At 40.2% G+C, this 22,862-nt stretch overlaps 1 long non-coding RNA gene across 1 annotated transcript in view; it reads left to right on the top strand.

Annotated features, from left to right (window-relative positions):
* The window catches only part of LOC136361490 (uncharacterized), a 107,159-nt gene extending 85,104 nt beyond the window's left edge, over nt 1-22,055 (top strand). Inside the window, exons 8-10 of the long non-coding RNA XR_010743643.1 lie at nt 8,244-8,326; nt 10,431-10,553; nt 21,644-22,055. This is a non-coding gene — a long non-coding RNA (uncharacterized lncRNA). The remainder of the gene's footprint in view (nt 1-8,243; nt 8,327-10,430; nt 10,554-21,643) is intronic.
* Nucleotides 22,056-22,862: the final 807 nt, after the last annotated feature.

The following is a 22,862-nucleotide window of genomic DNA, read 5'->3' as shown; positions in this document are numbered from 1 at the left end:
GTACGAGGCAGCTTATGCTAGTCCTTCCTAACCTTATGTATTCATAGCAGCAATACTGTAATTTGTGATTTGCAGATGTGAGTGCATCCTTCCTAGGGACAGGTGTCACAGCAAGCAGGATATTTGAGCCAAGACTTCTTTAAATCATTTGCCTTGATATTTTAGGCAGTATCTGAAAGGCGTTTTTTTGTTTTTAAAGTAGCAGTAAAGAGGGCTTGTATTTTGTGTTTGGTCCACTAGGTCTCCTCCCATTACATGTTTCATTTTGATGTTGATACACATGCTTTTGTAAATTATTGTACATTTTTATGTCAGATATATTTGTAAGTATATATGGGTTTAGTTCACTATACTTTTATGGCACAAATGAAAGATCCTCTTATATGGTTTGTAGTTAGTGCATGTTGAATTAATCCTGCTGTCCCATACATTGCTTGCTTGAGTGGTCAAGGACAGAGTGCCACAGCAGGAAATTAGCAAATACCTGGTTCTCTTCTCACCCTTTTCTAAAAACGAGATGTTGGATATAGGAGGGGCATGGCACTGAAAAAAACATCAGTTGTATTTCAACATTTGAAGCACGATTTGTGTAAAATATACCATATAGATAGATAGATAGACACAACACGATTGTTTTAAGCTCCAAAACACAGTAAGAATCTCCATGAAAAATCTCGTATTTTTTTCATGAAGTTCTTGAGATTCTTTTTTCTAATTGATTTTTTAATTATTATTTTGAAGTAAGACCTTTCTCCTCTGCACGTAGATGGCAAGTTTTTGCAAGTAGTTCACAAGCACCAAGTTTGCCCAGTGTTTGGATGCCCCTAAGGCAGTAGGAATACAAGCCAGTGCCAGACGAATGACAGCTTTCATTCCTTTGCTACAGTTAACAGCAAAGGTTCAGAAGCTGACATACCAACTTTTTAAACAAAATTGTAGAACTTGCAGTGCCCATGTTTCCAGAAGCAAAAAGTCTTGCCAACGTTCAACATTAGCTATGTTAGGCTTCCTGTGCTGCTGACTGTTTACTTGGCTGTTTTGTGTCTGATTATTGCTTCTTAACATTACTTTACCAGAGTCATTCATTTAAAAGATTTAAAGGAGAAAACCTCAAACAAATGACAGTATTTTAAGGTTGTTACCATTGATTCTCTTTGATATTAGACACCTGTTTTCATGTAGCAAGAAGGGTTTTTTAGCTTCTGATTTATTAGGTCACAGTTGTGATAACATTAGTAGATCTACTTAAGATTTATTTAGTCTGGTATCCTGCTACAGCTACAGACCCTTAAAAATTATATTGCACATCATATTGTCTTCATATCCAGATTGATTGTTTTGAGGGGACAGCCCTTCCTGAGAGCATGTGTTATTAGAGAAGATAGAAATAAGTTATTTGTGTATTCCCACATGCCTTGTTAAAGCAGCCCTATGTATTATGTTCCCATCTTACTCTAGATGTTGCAAAATCCTTAATCTGCTTACTTCATCGGTTACCATGCAGTGTGGATGGCTGAAGTCATGACAATCCTGTTCATCCTTTCATTTCTAATACCTAGTAGTAGGTTATGTTTATGTTAGAAAGATCATAGCTTTTCTTACATGAATTACCAAGTATATGAATACTGTGATTGTTATTCAGAGCCTAGATGATTCATTATTGATAGGAAGTGGTGTTCCTTTCTTAAAGGAATGAGCTGTTCATTTGGAATGTTCAGTGTTACAGTTGTCTTTCCAATGACAATGATTTGGGGTTTGGTTTCCTTTTCAGCAGTTAAGGATCATTCTAGCAAAAACTATTGGTGGTCCACAACAGGGCACTCTTCATATCCAGTATCTAGATTACAAAGTGTTTTTGGATTATCATACTCCCATATGTTCTTAGAGGAAAAATTACTACCCCTTAGACTTGATATGTCCCAGGTTACCATCCACATTTTGTTTAAGAGTGTGTGGCTTTTTTTGCCTGCTTTTGTAAAGGTGCTTTCTATGCACCGTTGATGCTGCAAGACATAGAAATTAGGAGATTTGTATATTAGCACTTCCACAGCATGATGAAAGATTGGGGAAAACGTATGTTTGCCAGCAGAATTGGTATCCAAACTTTATGCATGTATAATATATGGAAAAACAAGGAAAATATTTAAAATGCAAGGGAATAGTTAAGGGGGAGGATGTTAAGCTTTTAGATTTCTTAAGTGTTATATCTTTAAATATTTTACTTGCTCTATAAATTTAGGGAGGTGTTTGTTTGGGGTTGTTTTGGGTTTGGGGGGGAATTGTTTGTTTCAGGTTTTGGGGGGTTTTGGGGTTGTTTTGGGTTTAGGGTTGATTTTGAGTTTGATTTGGTTTGGTTGGCTGGGTGGGTAGGGTTTTTTTTTCTTCTTGTACTTGCTTGTGTATGTATTTTACAGGCTCTGACTTTCTGGCCACAATAGAGCAGACAGAATTACTTGATGCTGAGAACCTTGTTAATTTTATGGCCCATTTTCACATGGAGATCAGCTTTTATTTCCCCTCTCAGTCTTTATTCTTGATTCAGTTGTTAGTAAGGTTTACTGAGCAAAAACACTGGGTGTATTATGGGAAGAAATCTAATCAATGCAGCACCAAGGGACAGTCCTTCAGAGTCCTCCCCATGGCTGTGATCCAGACTAGGGGTTACTACGAGGTTACTCTGTCTGACTTTAACCAAAATACCCATCTCCTTCTGAAAAGGCTGCCGGCTGCCCCGAACGTGTGTAACAGAAGCCTCATTAATATGAGCTCCCAATATATATATACACCTGTTGTACCAGCCCCCAGCACAGAGCCTGTGTTTCCTATTTTAAACACTTTGCATGTCTGTCTGCATTCCCTGCTGTCTGCAGTTGCTGTGCTGTGGTACTGCAGGGCAGCTCGCAGGCGGTACCTTCAGGGAATGCAGGAGGCTAAAGAAAGTGGTGGCAGATGTCAGTGGACCTTGCCAAATGCTATTTTTCAACTTAGATTGTCTGAAAGGTTCACTGGCTAATCCAGACTTTGTGGTACAGAAGTATCCTCATTAGTCATGGCTTTAAGTGTGCATTTATTTAATGCCTGCTCCTTTTTCAGGTATTGATGCAGAGAATTGCATTGACATATGTGTAGGAAATCTTTTATTTGTTTTGCAAGACTCTGCTTCCTAGCAAACCCCAGCCCTCCTGTATGCAGAGTTTAACTCTAAGAAGAGTTGGATTATTAGAAAGATACAGCACTTCCTTAGGGCTTTTACCTGTTTTGGCTCTGAGTTCTAATAAATCATTTGGCAGCAAAATGACTCTAAGATAAACTGTTCCCCTTTGATGAAATATTTGTTCAGCACAGTCTACAATATAGTTTATGTCAAGAGTTGTCTTCCTTGTTAAAGAAAAAAAAGAAAGATCAGAACCATTATCAGATACCACTGCTGATTCAGCAGAGGTGCAAAAACTTCACATATCCAGTAAGCCATTTATTTTCTGGCCACTTCACTTGGTTTTCCTGACAAAAACATTGGGATCTGCCTGCCAGTACCTCTTCTAGCCCATCCCATATTTTGTGTAAAAGGGCAGTAAGCTCTTAAGGAAAGTATGCTGTTCCCTCAGGCAGGTCCTGAGGACCCTCAGGTGCTCTTACCTGCACACATGTGGTTTCCAGGGAACACCCTCCCAGTAGTTGTGTGGCTCCTGTTACAGTATGAGTGGACTGAAATATCTGGAAGCAAGCAGATCCACTGTTGTATTCACAATTTTCACAATTATTCACAAGGCCTCATTGATAATGTCTGCATTTTGGTTTTGTTTCTGAGTTTTCCATGCAAATTTCCAGTAAGGTATGAATCCTAGCAGCAGGTATTGATGGCTAAGAGGAGGCTGCAGTTCTAGTGGCAATGAGCTGCAGTGAATCAGAGACAAGAAAGGAACTCCATTAGCTCTGCTTCAGTTCTCTGTCTGCAGTGATCATCCTGCCCATACCATGTTGCAGCATTTGATTGTGAATTGTAGCCTGAGAAGCATGTGGCAGTTTCAATATGCGTCTGTGCTAAAGAAAACTTTGAGACAAACAGTGTCTCAGTTAAAAATTCTAAGAGTGTAAGAATTCTGGGCCAGAAAAGAGCCTGTCTGGCCTATTGTGTTGTTTCCAGCAGTGATTAGTAGTCTGTGCTTGCGGAAAAAAATACACGTGCTAAGTATATAGGAATAGTATGTAGGAATAAATAGGCAGAAGTGTTGTGGTTGAGGAACTCAGTCACTGCATGTGGAAAATCCCCCTGGACTGTAGGTGCAACAGGTTAGAGAATTCTTAGGCAAAAGCCTGGATTCGTATGGTTGGATCCACAATCCCATATTGGGCATAGGGACCAGCACAGCACAAACACCAGGCAAGTCTGGGACTAAGTCCATGAGTTCCAGCCTTTTCCAAATAATCTATTTGTAAGGGCATTAATCTTCAGTGACAGTAAGTATGAGAGTGTTCAAATGCAATTAATGACTAACTTACTCTTAATAACTTTAGTAACCTGCTTCTTTCAATAATGGATTTGATTTGCCTGAGTTGTTTTATTTCAGCATAATCCCCATTTCTTTAGTTTTTCTGGGTGTTGGACTCGATGATCCTTGTGGGTCCCTTCCACCTCAGCATATTATGTGATTCTGTGTTTTGAGGACCTGGATTGTAGAAGTTAATTTCTGTTGTTAGCTGAAGTGGCATCACATCACAAAAATTTGCATTTTGCACAAAAGTTTTAGTAAAGCTGCAGTTTTTGGGGACAGGAAATAACTGTAAGTTATTACACCTAGGATGTCTTTTACAAATATGAAGTATTCCAAAAAAGGTTAATAGCCAACACTTTCCTAAAATGGGATCAGTGGTGCCATTTCGTGGAGTCCCTACTTCAGTGGGGTCCACTTAATCATGTTGTTGGAATGGGAGGGGTTAATCAATCAGAAGGATGATTTCTCCTTTCTTCCTGCAAAGGAAACATCTTGCATTGTTCTGCAGTACACTGGGAGTTTCCCATTTTAGCAGACACTGAGTGTCAGTTCTACAGCATTTGGTGTTCAATGCTGCACTACCATCATGATGTGCAAGAGTACAGTTTCAACAATCACGGGTTAAAACAGCAATCCTGTTGTATTGCAACCTGCCATGGTAAAGGGTGGCTTATGCCACTGGCCTTCAAAAGTACATACCCAGGTTAAACTAAACCTAGTACACTGATTTCCAGTGCCAGCCCTTCATGGCTGAGATTATCATTAGCCCCCTTTTTTGGTGCACTGCATTAGTGAGGAACCACCAGCTCTGGTGATTTTGGGCCAAAACTAGATGTAGATTTAAGCTTAACTGTCTTGGACTGTAGATACTGAGTACAAGGGAAAATCCACACTCTTTTCTAGACCAGCATTATCATTAGTTTTCTGGCTCTCAGACTGGGTCACTTGGCTGCCTCAAAGACCATAGTTAACATGCTCCTGCTATTCACCTCTTTCAGCTTTTACTCACAACGTTAAAATACAGTTCTTGCTAAAGAAGATCATGTATGTTGTTTGGGAACAATATCCCTGATGTTCAGTAATGTCCCCACTCAGACACACATAAATGTATCTTTGAGTTCCATATTTCAGAAAGCCCTTGAAGGCCCTGCAGTGCAGGCATTGTGCATTTCAGGATGAAAGTTTAATGTGATGTTTCTTGTTGTGCATTCTCATGTTTCAACAGAAATATATCTGGCAACTGTTGCTCTTCTATAGCCAGTCTAAGAGAGAGGGCTTTCTTATTAACTCTCTGGAGAAGAAATTTAATAAGACTCAGTCATGAAAACAGTGACATGACTGAATAAAGTCCTTCATGTCAAAACATCTGCAGGATTGTAGCCTACTGTAATAATGGAATAGTCTGAAACCTATGTCTATAAAATCTCAATGTGGCACTATATCAACACATGCTCTTTATACAGCCTTAAGGCTGTCAAGTTTAAAGAGTTTCTTTATCTGTACCATTTCTTATCCCATCTTGTGTCTCGACTTTTTTCTGCCTGTAGGTTCCCATTGGCCAGATGTCTGACTGAAGCTAAAGATTCTTTTGGTGTAGTACAGTGTACAGTACCTGTATTCTATTTTAAGGAAAAATATACACATGCATTTTTCTTCTTTATTAATAAACTGAGTGACAATTTAAAATAAATTCTTTCATCTGTTCAGAATGGTACACAGATGTACTGGCACTTTCAGAATGAATTAAATAGAGAGCAAAGCATTACATCACCTACAGAGCTGAGAAAGAGGAGGTGGTCTCTGACCACTAAAGCAAAACAAAGCAGTGGCTTTGAGAAAGATAAACCAGACCATTACCTCTCCTTGTAAATTGTCTGGGGAGCTCTGATGCCTTACTGCCTTTCATTCCAAGGCCAGGTATCATCTCACAGTGGGTAACCCAATCCTAATTTTTAGGATGCTTAAGTCTTTATAGGACTTTGCTCTCAGACTTGGCAGTGAAGAGAATATTCACTTTCATTTAGATCTAATTTAGGTGCATGTGTAGGTAATTGTTATTCCTAAGCTGCTGCTATGGAGAGAGAAAAGAGAGGCTCCTAAGAGGTTGGTTCAGTGTATGTATATTAGAGATGTAGCAGATTTCTCTCTGAAGGACGCTGTCTGTATCTGGACTCTCTGTCCAATCCAGTCACCTTAACTGAGACAGGAAAAGTGAGCTGTATCCTCTCCCTGTCTCTCCCTTTCTATTCTGTAAACAAAGGAAGTATTTTCTCTCCTGTGAGGTTAGGGGGTAACATTCAAAAGGAGTTGTGAAGCACATGGATCTTGTGGTGGTCAAAGACTGAGAAATGCCAAAATGGGAAATGTCTTTTGTTGGAGGAAAGCAGTGTTCCAAGAAGATTAACTTGGAATGGGCTGTTATATATATACAAATTTTGAGGATGTTGAGGTGAAAAGTAACATTTTTTCATGAAACAGCAGCAGAATTAGCTGAAGTAGAAGCAGCAAGAATTGAATAGATATAGCATGTGATGAGAGAGAGAACAATCACAGCATCATTTCTTTGGAATGACCCAGAGTGATTTATGTGGAGTGTGGAAGGGATGAGGCCAGGTAATTGCACTGTGAGTTCAGACAGCACCCTAAGGGACAGTTCCAGAGATGGGACAGGGATGGAACCCACAACCTTGGTGTTATCAGCACCATGCCCTTGAGCCCATTTCAGGGTGAGTTTCACTTGTGAGAGGATTGACATTTGCTGAATATTTGTTCCATTACAGGTGGCATTCCTGCACAGTTTAAGTGGATATAATTGTTGAGAGAGCTAATGTTTACTGAACACTTGTTCCACTAAACTTGGTGTTTCTGTATAGCTTATGTGGATATAGTTGTGATGGGGTCACCCTTTTATAATATCTGTGCCATTAGAGTTGCTTATTATGGACTTGGAATGTTACTATGGACTTTGAGTGTTATCTCACCCTAATCCACACTGAGGGGATCTGTGAATCTCAGCTCCTCTCCCCTTCTCATAGTGGGGACATGACAGAGGGTTTTTATGTTCCCCATAGTTCTATCACCATCACAATGCAAGAAACCAGGATTTTTTTATTTCACTATAATGTATGTATTTTTATATGAGATAGTGGTTTCTGTACTTGACTGGGATTACAAAGCATATGTAAAGATATTACTGACACAAATGCATTATCAAAAATGTTAGTTCCCCTAGCTACTGAGACTAAACTGCTGAATACTACATTTTAGGAGTGATTTATACCTGATGTATTGATGACCATGATTGGTCAATTAATCTGACCACAATCAATCTTTCTACTAGTGATTGGTATAGTAATTTTAAAGGTCTGAAAACAACGATGATATCACAGGGTAAGGTTTGGAATATCTTTATCTGGGAACTTTTCTTTAAACTCACTTGGCTATGAAAGTACAGGAGACTTTTTACTCAAAGCTTTCAAGGTTTGCAGCTATTAAATTGACTGGTCTCAGGAATCTTGTCATAGTGCTTCCCTAAGGGTAAAGTCATCCCTCTACAAAGTGCCATTCATGGCCTACTTACCCTCAATTAAGGCTTCCAAAATAAGTTTGCAGTGGGACATTGGCCTTCTTCTGAAACACTTTCCTACCCTGCAGAAAAGACTTTGGAAGGCTGTATTTAATATCTGTATTTCTGTTCCTCACTTTTTCCATAATAAGGATAACACTTTTTTTTTCTTTCTCTCTCTTTAGAAACAGAAGGAATGACTTATTGGGGAACCAAGTTAGAAACAAAAGAAGTGAAGATTGGTCATCTCTGCAGAGGAAATTATGAGGTATGCATAATATTCGCACTGGAGATTCATTTCATGCTGGTGCTTAGGTCTTCATGGTACATTACTTGTGGCAATAAAGTTTAAAAATAGTCCTCAGAAACCTTGAAAAAGATGTTTGGAAAAGGACTTTTTTCTTCTATGTGATTGCCACGGTAAGCAAAGCAAATATTTATATGGTTATAAATATCTTTGAGATGCACCTTTTAACTCATTACTATGCTGAATTGTAGCTGTGTTTCTGCAGGTAAATGGCAATCACATTCAGTGAATTGTTTTTTTGGCTGAGGCCAGTAAAAACAACCCTTCTCCCAACACTGAACTGAAATCCCTCCAGATACTATCAATGGTCATTCTTGAGACTTTAAGTGCTTGTTTCATGGACTCATATAAATCACCGTATGCTTGGTTCAGCAGTGTTACCATCTTCTCGTCCTCATTTATTACCATCACAAGGAGATGCACTCAGTACCAGTTTTGCACTGCATTTGAAGAATGTGTCCTTTTACATTTGTCCTTCTGAAAATTTGTAACTGAAGGGATGCAAAATCAGCACTACTAACTCCCCCTGCCTCTCAAATATTTTCAGTAAAGTGAATGCTTAATATTTATCCAGTGACTGCTCAGATAACAGCACAAGGCTATATGCCACTTAAGTCCTGAGGTTAAATGTTACTTCAGTGATGCATAAAATTTGTATTGACCATCTGCCCAGCATTGAGTTGAACCCATTAATGAATAAGCCTCACAGTATCACTGTGAGATAGGGAGTTATGATCTCCATTTAACAAGTGATAAAACTGAGCCCCTAAGGGCTTATGTAACTACTTCAAGTCCTACAGGAAGTGTATAATAGAACCAGTAAGGAAGCCCAGCTCACCTGACCTGCCAGCCTTCCTATTTGGACACCCCTGCACCTGATATCCTTTTCACCACACTCTATTATTAACAGCTATACACTCTTTATTGCACAGTTTCAACCATCAAATTCTCTTGCGAAGAAACTTAAAACACAGCTGATGTGACCTGTGAATCCTTCTCGTCCATAAAGAACAACATGAGACACAAAAGGCACAAAGGCAGCACAAGCAGCACCAGATGGCCTTCGTAACTAGAGCAAGTCAGCACAAAGTGACAACAGGGAGGGTTGTTGTGACCTTCCATTCTATTTTTTTTGCATAATGTTGAGAGAAAGACTATGCAGATCTTTCTGTAGTACAGAGAGGAGCTGCTGGTAGAGGGCAATCAGTGCTTTGCCTTTTGTAATCTTGCTCAACATCTCTTTGATTTCTTTAGTAAATGTCAGGTCACATGCCTGCATTCTAAAGCTGAAATATAAATCATCTTCTCAAGTGACAGAAACTGTCATTTTTCCTTGCAAAGTATTTTTCTAACTATGTCTTATGTAACTGTTACAGTTGTTGACATTTTTCTTAAAAGCCCTGTTGGCTTGACACTCAGGATTCGGTATAAAGCTATATACTTGGATAGAGAATTCTTCTGCCTTTGCTTGTATCTCTTTCCTTTCCCATGAGCTGAAGAAAGAAATATTATGCAACTCTGAGTCATGGTGTAGAAAGGTGCTGTATTTTTAATATCATTAGAATTTTAAAAGAAGGAGAAAGATAAACATTAGCATAGGTGAAACCAAGAGTTAATATGCTTCAATTATAGAAAGTGGCTATTAAATTTTGATGGGATGCTATGACTGATACTTCAAATAAAATGTTGATATGGCAAAGTGGAGAGTGCAGATAATGAGTTGAATACTAGAAAAAGGCTGTTGATTTTTATGGAAACTATAGATATCAAAAATACATGATCCTCAACCAAAGACTTTCTTGTGGAGATATCCATTGGAAAAAAATCAGAGCATAGACTTCTTATGTCTGTTGGCTTGTGTCTACAAGAATGCGGCTCGATATAGCTATGTCTTGACATAGATATGGGCTGAAAGTACTTGTCCACATGAGGTGTTTTACTGTGCCCAGCTTAAGGATGATACTGATTCCTGCCCAGCTTAAGGGTGATACTCTAGCATTATTAATCGGCTTTCCCGCTACTCTTTCATGCCTGCAGAAAAAACTATTGATACTCTTCCTGACAGGTCTTTCTCAGAAGAAACAGCTGCAGAATGTGGAATCAGTTGTGTGAAATTCCCGTTGGCAAGGCCTTTGACCTTCTACTTCTGCTGGATCCAGCTGAGTGATCAAAGAGAGAACTTTTGCAGGTATTTCATGTCTTCACCTGTACTAATCTCACCTTAATGAGAAGCAAATTATTTTGGAATAATTAATTCAAGAAACACTTGTGTTCCTTCTGAGGGAATGCTACAAGGGTGATCTGGAATGCCAAGAGTTTGGTCTTGAGTGGACCTATTAATCCTACTGCATACAAGTCCAATGTTTTTAGTTAAATTTTAAGCAAGCTAGAGACCTTTATTCAGGGTATTTAAAGACACATTTTGAGCTCTGAAGATATACTAGATGTCTGTATTGACATAGTTTTCATCTCTCAAAATGAGCATCTGAATTGTTTGGTTAAGTATCCTGTGACTGTTAAAGAACATTGCTGAATCTAGAAAGGAAAGTTAGGTCGTGATCTAAACATCTCTGCTTTATAATTAAATACTGTCTAATAGCCTTCACAGCAAACAGTTCAACTCAATACAGACACATGCTAGAAAAGAGCTCTTGTCACTGTTGAGAGAAGGACTGGAAAGTGCCCTCCTCATTCCCATATCTGAAATCCAGACTCCTCACTGAGTTTAGAGCAACCCACCCTGGCATCTGGCATCTTGTGATCATGACTTTGAGGTTTGTAGAGTCACAGTTCCCTTCTTGTCAAAGCCAGAAGCAGGAGATGAAACAGGTGCCCTGTGTCAGTCCAGGTAATGATCTTAGCACTGAAGATTCTCAAAGCTGGTTCATGGACATTACAAACTTGCTCTCCTCAGCATATAGAGGAGGAGCACAACGTTTTACAGTTGTGGAAATGAAGCACAGCTGTGAATACTTTCAGATGTATAACCTCAACAGATAGGCAGATAGGAGTAGATCTTTAAAAGCCTTCAGTGTGGGTCAGCTTGTAATGTTTTCAGGGAGACTGACAGCCAAGTTGCAGTTTGCCTTTGAAAAGTCTGAGCCATTTTAGCATGTAAAGAAGCCAGAAGAACTGAGCTTATTTTTCTGAAAACTTCACTCAAGTATTTGCTCAAGATTATGAAAGAAATATGTGGTCCAGTTCGTAAATTAAATTTCTCACTCAAATTTCTGCATACCCAAAGGACCTTCCTCTCTCCCACCTTGCTCACTTTCCTGTTCCAAAGATTTTTTTCTGAGTACTTGGAAGGCAATGCAGCTCTTCTGTGCTAATTAAATCTTTCTTTCTCTTACTGCCAGCTGTAACAGAGGGAAAATCCCAGTAGGACTGTCAGACAGTCCTGTTGTGCTCATTAGGCCATACTGGGTCTGGAACCCTAAAGTCTCCAAAGGCTTACTGGATAATCTCTTTTTAAGACCTCTGTTGGTACCAGTTACCTGAAATAGCAAACAACTGTCAAGTCTCAGGAATCTGCAACAGTAGGTTTCCCCAGTCATTAGATAAAACAACGTGAAGAGAAGGCTCTGGGGAGACCTTAGAGCCCTTTCCAGTGCCAAGGGGTCTCCATGAGAGCTGGAGAGAGACTTTGGATAAGGGCCTGGAGTGACAGGACAATGGGGAATGGCTTCCCAGTGCCAGAGAGTTTAGAGATTTAGATTGGACATTAGGAAGAAATTCTTCCCTGTGAGGGTGGTGAGGCCCTGGCAAAGGCTTCCCAGAGAAGCTGTGGCTGCCCCATCCCTGGAAGTGCCCAAGGCCAGGTTGGACAGAGCTTGAAGTGACCCGGGGTAGTGGAAGGTGTCCCTGCCCATGGCAGGAGCTGGATGATCTTTGAGGTTCCTTCCAACCCAAATCACTCTGGGATTCCATTATTCAATACTCCAGGAGATCTGCAAAGAGAGGGGCCATGTCCCACGGTTTGTTTTAAGAAGTTTTTAAAAGGAAAAATACTTTTCGCTGACAGGTTTTTTTAATGACTGAATGAGCCCAGTATTTGCAAGGCCTAGAGGAACACATTTTGATTTTCTGCTGGAAGACTGCAGTCTTTGGCCCCCTCAATATTAAGAACATTGGAGCCTGGGTTTCTTGTTGATGTTTCAAAGTTGAACTTTAATCAATCTTGAAAAAGGACTTTAGTAACCTGAATTAAGGCCCCCAGTGCTAGATCTTTGATACCAGAGTGAGCCTAGCAGTACTGATTTTCTCATGCTCAGCATTCCTTCTGATATTTTTTGCCACTTGTTAGGAATGTGTATTTTAAGAAAACCTCAGTTTAGGAAGTGCCTTTTCCCAGCAATTTTTCTGTGTTTAAGTGGAACATTTTTACATCATTCACATAACATTTTTCCTCATTTTGAAGCAAATACTTTTTTTTAGGAACTCCTGGATTCCAAAATCTAAAAATGGAAATTTTGTTCCCTCTCCAAGTATGACACAGCGTTTGTCAGTTGCACCAGATGGGGAAGAAGAGCCAAGAAAGCAGCATAGATAGTCAACCAATTTTTTTCTTCATGTTGATGTTTTTCTGTGAGGAGGCAAATGCGCTTTTTGACTCAATATAGCTATATAAGTCCTAGCTAGTCTGTTCAGAAGAACTTAGAGTTGGTTTTAATAAAACAGACTAAGGAAATTAGAGAATCAGCCTTTCTTAGAGAACATTGAATACCTGAAAGGGGCTGACTTTGTTTTTGGCCAAGAAATCTGATGAGGAGTGCTAAGAAACACCCCATAGCTGAAAACGGGATTTTCCTTTAGTGCTGTTTGTGCATTGTGGTTTTATTTGCTGCAGAAAAGGTTCTGTACAGTGCTGATTCTCCAAAGCAGATGGCAAACAATGATTAACCAGTTCCTTCCAACTGCTCACTCATGAGCAGACACCAAGTTGAACCAGTTATTCATACTGAATTAAGCTTTTTAAAAAATCATGTAGTTATGAGCATAAATGTTCTCATCTAAATGGAAACCTTCCCAGAATAGTGCACTTGGGGCTGGATGGATATCTTCAAGCATATTTCTAGTGGCAGAGGGTATGAAAAAGTAAATGACAGTAGAATATGATTATAGTTCTTAATGTAATTTAAAATTATTCCATTGTAAGTGAAATAGCGATGCACAAGGGCAGCAACTCTGATCCACGAGCATTTGCAAGCCTGTCCTACACAGTAGTAAGTGTCTTGTGGGGCTGCTGAGTCTTACTATCCTGTCTAAAGCTTCTTTTAAGATTTGAGTGGAAGCACTGCTCTAACAGTAGTATCAAGGATTTCAGATTTATGGCATTAAGAGCTAATGGGAAGCACATTTGCTTTACATTCAGGTTCCTAAGCTGTTCTACTCATGGCATTTCAAGGCCAAGTGAGGCCTAGGATTGGTGAAATTTAAAAAACAAATAGATAAAACCTTTAAATATTGATAATTTGAGAAATGGTGTAAATAGTGTCATCAGCAAGATCATCATGAAACAGGCTGGGGCAGCTGTGTAGGAGGCATCTCTGCAGGAAGGGATCTGGGAGTCCTGATGCACATGTTGACACACCCCAGCCATGTGCCAACTGTAGCCGGGCCTGCATGAGCAAAACACAGCTCAGAGCAGTGATCCTCCCTCTCCACAGCACAGGAGAGGCTGCCTTGGAGTCACACAATGGCCTGGGTTGGGAGGGTTAAGTGGAAGATATCCTTGCCCATGGCAGGGGTTTGGAATGAGATGAGATGTAAAGCTCAGAGCCCCATCCAACATGGCCTTGGGCACTTCCAGGGATGGGGCAACCACAGCTTCTCTGGGCAGCCTGTGCCAGGGCCTCACCACCCTCACAGGGAGGAATTTCTCCCCAATATCCCATCTAACCCTGCCCTCTGTCAGCTTGAAGCCATTCCCCCTTGTCCTATCACTCCAGGCCCGTATAAGTAATCTTTCCCTGTCTTTCCTGTGGGCTCCCTTCAGGCACTGAGACAATGAGGTCACCCCAAATCTTCTCTTCTCCGGGCTGAGCAATCCCAATTCTCTCAGCCTTCCTCCACAGCAGAGCTGCTCCATCCCTCTGATCAATGATGTGTCCAGTTTGAGAGCACCTTTGTGCAAGAGAGACAGCAGCACTGTGAGGTCTGACATGTCCTGACCCAGGCAGTGCCACCAGGCTCCCCAGAGGAGCTGGGAGAGCTGGGTCTGACCAGGCAGGGAAGGGCACAGCTGATGGGAGACCTGCAGTGCTGCCAGCAGCTGCCTTGTCACAGGCTGAGAGCCTGGAGCCCTGCTCTTCTTGGGCTGACAGCCACAAGCTGGAACAAAGAACCTTCCAGTCAGATACAAGGAAAATCTTTTAACCAAAGAGTGGTCAAAGGCTGGAACAGGTAGGTACCCAGAGAGGATCTCCATCCTTAGAGGTGTCCAAGATTCAGTTGGGTGTATGCCTCAGCACCTTGATTATTTAGAGCTGCTTTGAACAGGAGGTTGGATCGGATGCTTTCAGGGGCCCCTTCCAACCTGGATTGTTTTGTTGTTCTTTGATTATTTCACAACAAGGACTAAAAAAAAAATATTGCAGACTTGGACCACTGAAAGACCAAAAAGGAGCAACTGAAATTCCTTAAGTGTAATTAATAATACTGTACATTTGTTCATTCACCTTCTTGGCATCAAAAAGATGTCAGGGGGTTATGTAATGAACAGTTACTTCAGCATTTTTTATGTATGGCTCTGCCTAAAGGGAAATCACAGCTTTGCTACTTGATAACAAAATTCTTACTGACTTCAGGAGGCTCTGAATTCTGGCAGCTTGAATGGGCATCACTGGAGGGTTCTTGAAAGACAGATAATGGTTTTAATGTGGGGAGAACTTTAGAGAATAGTTCTGAGGTTTTCTGTATTTCACAATATCAGACTCCTTTAGCATATGCACATTAAGTTATGCTAGTTTTGGAAACAAACAAACAAACAAAAAGTATTTCTCTCAGCTTTGTACCTGTGTTTCTGGAAGCACAAGTATTTAACTGAGTTGCTGACAAAAAAGAGGAAAAATTGCACGGAAGAACAGCTTCCCTATGATCACTTAGTAAGAAAGTATTTCCAAGCTTTGAAAAGTGTTGGCCAACTCTGACATTTAGACAGCTCATCTTAGAGAAAGACTATGTAAAAAATCATCATTATCATATAAGCTTGCTTACACCCTAAAAAGCCTGGGTTTTACAGCCAGGATAAAACATACAAACTGCAGTATAAACATACAGTGCCCTGGTAGGGCACATGTTCCTTTACTGCATTTCCCACAAAGGGGAAGGGGTTTTGACATTGCTTGGGCTGGCTTTATGCAATGGCACTTGGCAGCAGAGCATGTAGAGCCCTGGTACTGTTATGTTTGGATGATAAAAAATGTCCAGGATAATTTTCCTCTTCTTGTCTAACCAGCCTGTTCTACTTCATAATGTTGTTTATGCTAGTGATTACAGCATTTTTAATTGTCTGGATTATGTGTGAGTACAGATAATGATAAATTCACACTGGGGTCTACTTGGCCCATAAAAATTTTATGCAACTCTGAGGCAAAGTTACTGTTACTAAAGAACCATTTTGGAAACCAAGGTGCCTGTCAACAGCAGTCTTAATCCTTTCATGGACTCAGTGTTTTGGATGAGTGCAGTTGTATGCATAGTTACAAATTTAAAATGGTCCACGAATATTTAAGAACAAAAATACTGCCTATACAGTAGAGGTTAATTTCTGGAAAATGATGGCTACAGAAGCATGTAGTAATTTTCTACCCTGCCCTTCCAAAAGAACAGTCTGGATGTAAGGAGTGTCTGTCACATGTTATTGCCAATTCCAGTATTTGGCATTTGTGGTGATTTTATACTAATATTAATAAAATATTTATGGTTTTCTTCCTCATATGTTTTAGCCTTCAGAACTTGTTTTCTTGGCATTTTTTCTGTGTAGCCATGAGGGATTTTTACATATTTGTAGAGACTCTGATACATTTGTCCAGTAGCTGGAGCATTAAAAAGCAAGAAATATAAATCTCGTAGTTCTGAGGACTGGTAATTCTGCTTTTAGGATTTGGGAAGACATTTTTTTAATGGAACACTTAAATGCTTGTATGTGAATCCATTACATGACATACACCATGGTTAGCAACGGCTTTTGTGTGTCATGGCTCAGGTTCCCATACACTCCTGGCAGTTTATGCATATTCATGAGATCCATGACATTTTCCTGCATCTGCTCTTATCACAGATTTCGTTTCAAAGCAGCACTTCATTGATGTAGTACACTGCCACATTTTACATATAATTGCTTTTCCTCTGGTTGCATGATTATTTTGTGACACCTAGTGGATAACTTGATAGTGGTGCTGAGTTAAATTGCCTCTGTTTTTTTCTATTCTCCTGATAAAAGTTCTGGCCTGGAAGCTCAATTCACATCACAGACACATACACTCTCTTGCTTTCTAACATTCTTCTCTCTCTTTTTTTTTTTTTCCTCTTTAACTTTGCTTGTGGAATAATTTGCTCATAGGCAAGCGAACAAATACCCAACACCAGTCTTGAGGAAATTCCAAGAGTCCCAAAATAATACAAGGCAGTAAATGTTTGAAAGTGTCATGGTATTGTTTAGTCAGGCTCCCTACCTGTGCAGGTATGCTTCAAGCATGCAGTTCCATTAGGAACGAAATGTGCACTACATAAAGTTATAAAAGGTTGCAAAGAAGCACTTACTACCCTATGAGGACTCTTAGAAATATCTGTTCTTTAAGTATTCTTAGAGAATTAAGTCTGATAAATAATTAAAATACTATTCTATACACACAAATATATTTTCAGAATATTTACATCAAGAGTCTAGAAATGCCTTAAATGCATGACCTACTTTCACAACTAAGATATGTCTTGTGAAGTATATCTTAATTTACATGTCATAGATTCTGTGCCTAAAGCTTATTTCTGTAACAGGAAAATATTGAAATACTGTCCAATGTGTTTGCTACAAATTCTGTGAGATAGAAAAACAAGTACTTTTATATGGTTCTTATCTTTTGTGATGATAAGGGAAAGGGAATCAATTATTTCAGTTGCACCAAGTCTGCTTGCTGTATTTCTCAGCTGATACTAGTAATGGGCATGTTTCTGTCTTCAGAGAAGGTGTAATCTCCTCCTGGCACAACAGATCTTAAATTCTGAAGTCTGTCATCCCTGAGCAGGCACAGAACAAGAGCTTACATGATAGCCAAGATAGAATTTAGTAGATTTTAAATAAGAACTAAAAGGAACTGTAAGGCAGATGAATTTGGAGCTAAGAGGTTATGTATTTTTCATATGTGGGGAATTGGAATGGAGTTGTGCACAGGACATGAAGAAATTGATTCTAAAGACCCTCTACAAGAGTTTAGGTTTCAGCTTCTTACTCTTCAGGGAATATGTGTTGCATATTTTGACTCCCAAGAGGCTTCACAATCAGAAAATGTAATACTGAAATATGTTTTTAATGCCAACTGACAAGGCACTCTTTCCCTTTGCTTTTCCTGGTTGCTCCTTGTAACAGTTCTCCTGTGACTTCCGTTTATGTAAAATTAGGGCCTGTAGCAACAGCATAATGAATAATGGACTTGGGGAGTCAAACACACCACGGAGCTCTGGCAAAGATCAACTCACTCTCCACCACCACTTCAGCCCACTCATGGATGTTTAACCAGTCTCAGGTACAAAAACTGACATTAGTGTCCATCTATGGAGAGCTCCAGTCACCTGAGAAAAGAAAAGGTTGTGTGGAGCTGAGCACAGGCAGTGCTGTGTGTCTGAGCCCCGAGCCCCAAGCCTGGAATTCATGAGGAATTCTCTTTTGCCAGTGAGTGCCATGTCAGCGGCACTGCCCACTCACCCCAAGGCTGCAAAAGCCTTCACCCTCTCAGCACACAGGCACAGGTGGGCAGAAAGGGCCCTTGTGTGAAAATGGCATTTTTTAGTGGTTTCCCCTTGCTTTTTCAAGGTGTAAAGCTGGGCTGGGTGAGTGTGTGTGTGTAAGCCCCTTGGCACTGTCATTGGAATGCTCCAGTTAGAAAATAACTGGTCAGAGAAGAGGCAAAGTCATCCTGACAAAGCACAAGTGTGTGCTTCTGAAATCATAACCCAGCTTGAGACAGCATCCCATTCCAGGGTGACAGCAAAGCTCTTGCAGTGCACAGGGATCTGTGCTGGTGACCAAAGGAAAGCAGTCACTAAAAGGAAAACAGGGAACTCGATAACTGGCAATGTCACTAGTGGCAAAGTCCTGGAGGTCCCCTGACAGGGACACAAAAATGCCTAACCAGGGTCAGGGACAACACAACATCTGTGTTTGTAGAGTGTTTTTTCTTTTGAAATTTGCATGCTATGTCAAGGCAGTATGTTACTTTCGTTATATTTAGTTTAAAATATATTTTAAAATATGTGGTGTGGAGGTTATCATAATAAATCCAAGGAAACTGAATCCTTCCCTCCTCTAATTAATCACCGCCTGAAATCTCTAGGAAAGTTACCTGCCATGATACTGCTTTGCCACAACCCTGCCCCAGAAGAAGGCTGTGGCAGTTCTCCTGCCTGACCTGCTGAATTTGGTCAGGAGGCTGCCTTTGGCTGCAGTGTCCACTCTGGCATATCCTCAGCCATTTCCCCCACAAGGCTCTTCCCAAAAATGTTGGTGACATTCTTAGTCGTGAATAAATAGTCTGTAGGAGCAGAGTGGGGACTGTGCATCCCTTGGGAAGCCAGAAGACAATCGTTGCACGCAGAGAGATTGGAAACTGCTGGTCAGGCCTGCATCCGGACCTTGCTGGGGATTGTCCGTGCCTGGGAGAGCCTCCAAGCCCTCATCTTCCCTGGTAATCACAGTGCACTCCAAGAGCACACAGCCAGGGCATTTCCTCCCTCCTGGGAGCCAGGGAGGCTTAGCCTTTGATAATCCTCACGAGGTTTTGCAGGGAAGGTACCTTGAAATCACAGAATGCTTGTTCTGTGCTGTCTCAGTCTGTTCAGGAGTAAGGCTTTTAGTTATATAACAACCCTGCTTTAAAACTGCTTTCCTGTAACATCACAGAAACAGCAGACTTGGCCCCCTGCCTTTTAAAAAGTGACTGCTGAGGTACTTATTAACAACAGTTCCAAGACATTTTTCAGTGAGAGTTGGAATATGGAAATGTCATATTTTTCCTAGTATTAAACAGTTGTTAAACTAGAAACATAACTCTTGCCAGATAGTTATTTCTTGTGCCTGTCTTCTTCATAGAAGGAAAATGAACATGCATTTTTCTTTCATTAAGTATTTTAAAGTTCATCCTTGTTTGGTGATCTAGTCAATTAAAATAAGTTCATGGGAAGCTTGTCAGAGCAGAAGACTAATTAATTTTAGGTGTTGGATAAAGCACATTCTTTTCTATTTTTTTCTGCTAATGAGTATTACTAATACCCATAATAACAGATCTTATAGAAAATAGTGTTACACAGAGTTTATGGTACTTTACAAGTAATTATCTCAATATCATTACAAATTAACGAACTACTACTTTTTGGGAAAATATACATTGGGCAACATTGTACCAGCACAGCACCTAGAGAAAAGAATCTCTAATGTCATTATCATAGAAAATAAGAGCATCTTATAGAAATGGTTAATTAAAGTTCACAATTTTTTCAACAGGGATGAACATTTTCCAGTATCCCACCTAGTATTGCCCCCAAAAGTGTAAGTGGAGTCCAGATATATTAAAGATATATTAAAGACAGGCAGTGTAAATTCCTAGGACATAGTCCAGAATGTTGCTTTTCTTTCAATCTATATTTCTGTCTCTTCAAGTCGCTGAGATGAGCTGTAAGTGTAGTTTTTCATCAAAAATTCCCTGTCATTGGAGTTGGATGGGTGTGTGGGGGGTGATTTGGGCTTTTCACTACTGTGAATGCATCCTTCTAAAGCCAGACTGGTTCTTTGAACTGGTGTCATTGGACCATCCAGCATAAAGAGTTGCTATTCTGAAAGGTCACATTGTTTTTTATCCTTCCACTATAAAGTAGATGCTTACAAAAAGTCACACTTTGAAGTCACACAATACTCAGCTTTCCTCCAATTATATTATGTAACACTGTTCTATTGATATAAGCACAGGGTTTATTTTACACAGAAAACACTTTCTGAGAGGTGACTGTGCAACACATCCAGCCTTGCCGAAACTGCACAGAAGTTTAGCTCCACATTCTTGGCTCTTAGGAAAAATACTGAGATCTCTGCACACGTAAAGAACTTGTTCATTTTAAAATATTTTATCTAAAAAAACAGAGGTAGAGAGTAGGGTTTTTTTCAGAGGATTATTGGGAGAGTAATTGACCCTGCCTAAAAGCTGGTAGGTAGAAAATTCTGACATTTCAAACCCTTAAGTACATAGAGAAGACTGTCAGGTTTTCTGCTGGAAAGCTTTCCAAAAGAGTTGTTTATAGAGGTTAAGAGTGGCTTCTGGTACCAGTTTTGGGGGGGGTTTGCATTGATGAAATGTTGAAGCCTTTCAAGGTATTCCTTCAGTATGGCATTTAAAGAATATCACCCTTTTTGGCCTGCAAGGGCTTTGAGGTTCCAAGAAGTGAAATACAGGGCTGGAAAGTGTTTCCTTCCTTGCAGTGATCTCAGCACGGTCAGAGTTGCACCTGTCCTCTTTTGTCCAACAAGTGTTATTGTTATTGTAATATTGTATTATTTACAACAAGTGTTATTGTTATTGTATATCATGTGCAGCTAACAGCAACCAATGATCTCTTTCTACGTGGTCACAGCCCACTGCAGTGAAATGATCTTTGACATTGATGGCATAACATTGTCCTTTATAGATTAACACACTGATATCCGATTTGGCCAGATACCTGCATTCTCCTTCCTTCTCTGGTTTGTTTAAAAGTGTTTGTTCCTTGAAGGTGAAGTACTTGACACCTGTCTCTGCAATGCTCGTAACATTCACATCAGTCCAATAGAAAATTATTCTCTTTTTACTACACTTTTCTCTTGCCTGTCTCTTTTGAGTAGGGGTCCCCATGGGCCATGGTGTGATTGTGGTAGTAACAGGTGAATGGGAAAGCTGGTGCTGTGTATGGTTCTCCTGGAGAAAGAAGCTGCTCTCTGCTTTTGCACATGCTCCCACACACCTTATAATTGTTTCAGTGTGCAGTGAAATGCAATTGAGATGTGTGTGTTTTGTCTTGCTCCTCTCTTTTCAGATCCCCACATAAGTGATGCTGAAAGCCAGGGCAGATGGCTTCATCCCCTGCAGTGTGTCCAACTTCCCTCAGGGTGGGATTTGCTGAGTGAAACAACTCTCCTTGATCCATGTGGGGGGCTGATGGATGCAGCATTTATTGTGTTCTTTAATTAACTAGCAAAAGGTTAGTTCACTGATTAAGGTAGGGTGTTTGTTTTAAAAATGTGCGTATTTATTAAAGCCGTGTTTATATTAGAACACAGACTGATATATCAGTTATTCCCAGTTCTTTAGATCTGCCTTGAATGGGAAGTGTTATCTATCAAACCAGGTGGCAGGGAATAACAACCCCCTCAAACTCAAGTATAAGTTTGAGGCTACAGAGGCTGATGCTGTAGTGGCAGTTCTGCTAATCCCCCTAACCAAGGCCTGTGTGGTACAGTGGGGTGTGTTTAATTTGGTCATCCGTTCAGAGCTGGGTTACTGCTCAGTTAGGAGTATTGCTGAGCAGGCCACAATTGCTCACAATCTTGACAAATTCATTGCTCAGTCTTTGGGGTTTACCTGTGCAGAACTAGGGAAATTCACTTAGAGAACCTCAGCTCTTCTCCATTAGGATAATGGAGGAGTATCTGGAAGCATGTTAAACAATCCCTCTAAGTCAGCATCCATTCTAAGTCATAGTGATGCCTTTCCCAAAGTGACAAACTGGTTTGATAAGGTACAGCCATGTAGGAGCTGGAAATACACAAGTGCAGTTATTAAAAATGAATGCTGTATCCTGTTTCCCTTGTGTATCTTGTCACTGACATGACTTCACAAGTTCCAAATCTATTAAACATTTCAAACATGGAACTGGAGCTCATTAGACAGAATGTTGACTGCTGTGTAGCAAACTGTTTCAAATTCAAGACTCTTAACATTTGCCTCCAGAGTTTTTTATCTTCTAGGTTGTCACCAAGCAATCCAGCTGTCTGGGAATACAGCCTGTGCTTCCTGTGATCAGAGTGTGACTGTCCTTTGGGGTGAGGTAGTAGGTTGTATAGTTTTAGGGCTATGCCCTGCCTGTCAGATAACTATACAATCTACTGTCTTTCCTGAAGTGGCTGTGATGTCAGCGCTGGATGTCTCCAAAAGACAACACAGATATTTTTCGACTGTACCATTCTCTAGGCTCTGTCTGTGTGTTTGGTTCTTGTATCCAAATGTCCTTAGAGTGTATAGATTCCTGTATTTCC

The sequence above is a fragment of the Sylvia atricapilla genome, chromosome 5 (genome assembly GCF_009819655.1).
Source record: "Sylvia atricapilla isolate bSylAtr1 chromosome 5, bSylAtr1.pri, whole genome shotgun sequence".
Taxonomy (NCBI): Eukaryota; Metazoa; Chordata; class Aves; order Passeriformes; family Sylviidae; genus Sylvia; species Sylvia atricapilla.
The sequence above is the reverse complement of the archived record's forward strand: the minus strand, read 5'-3'. Positions and strand labels throughout refer to the sequence as shown.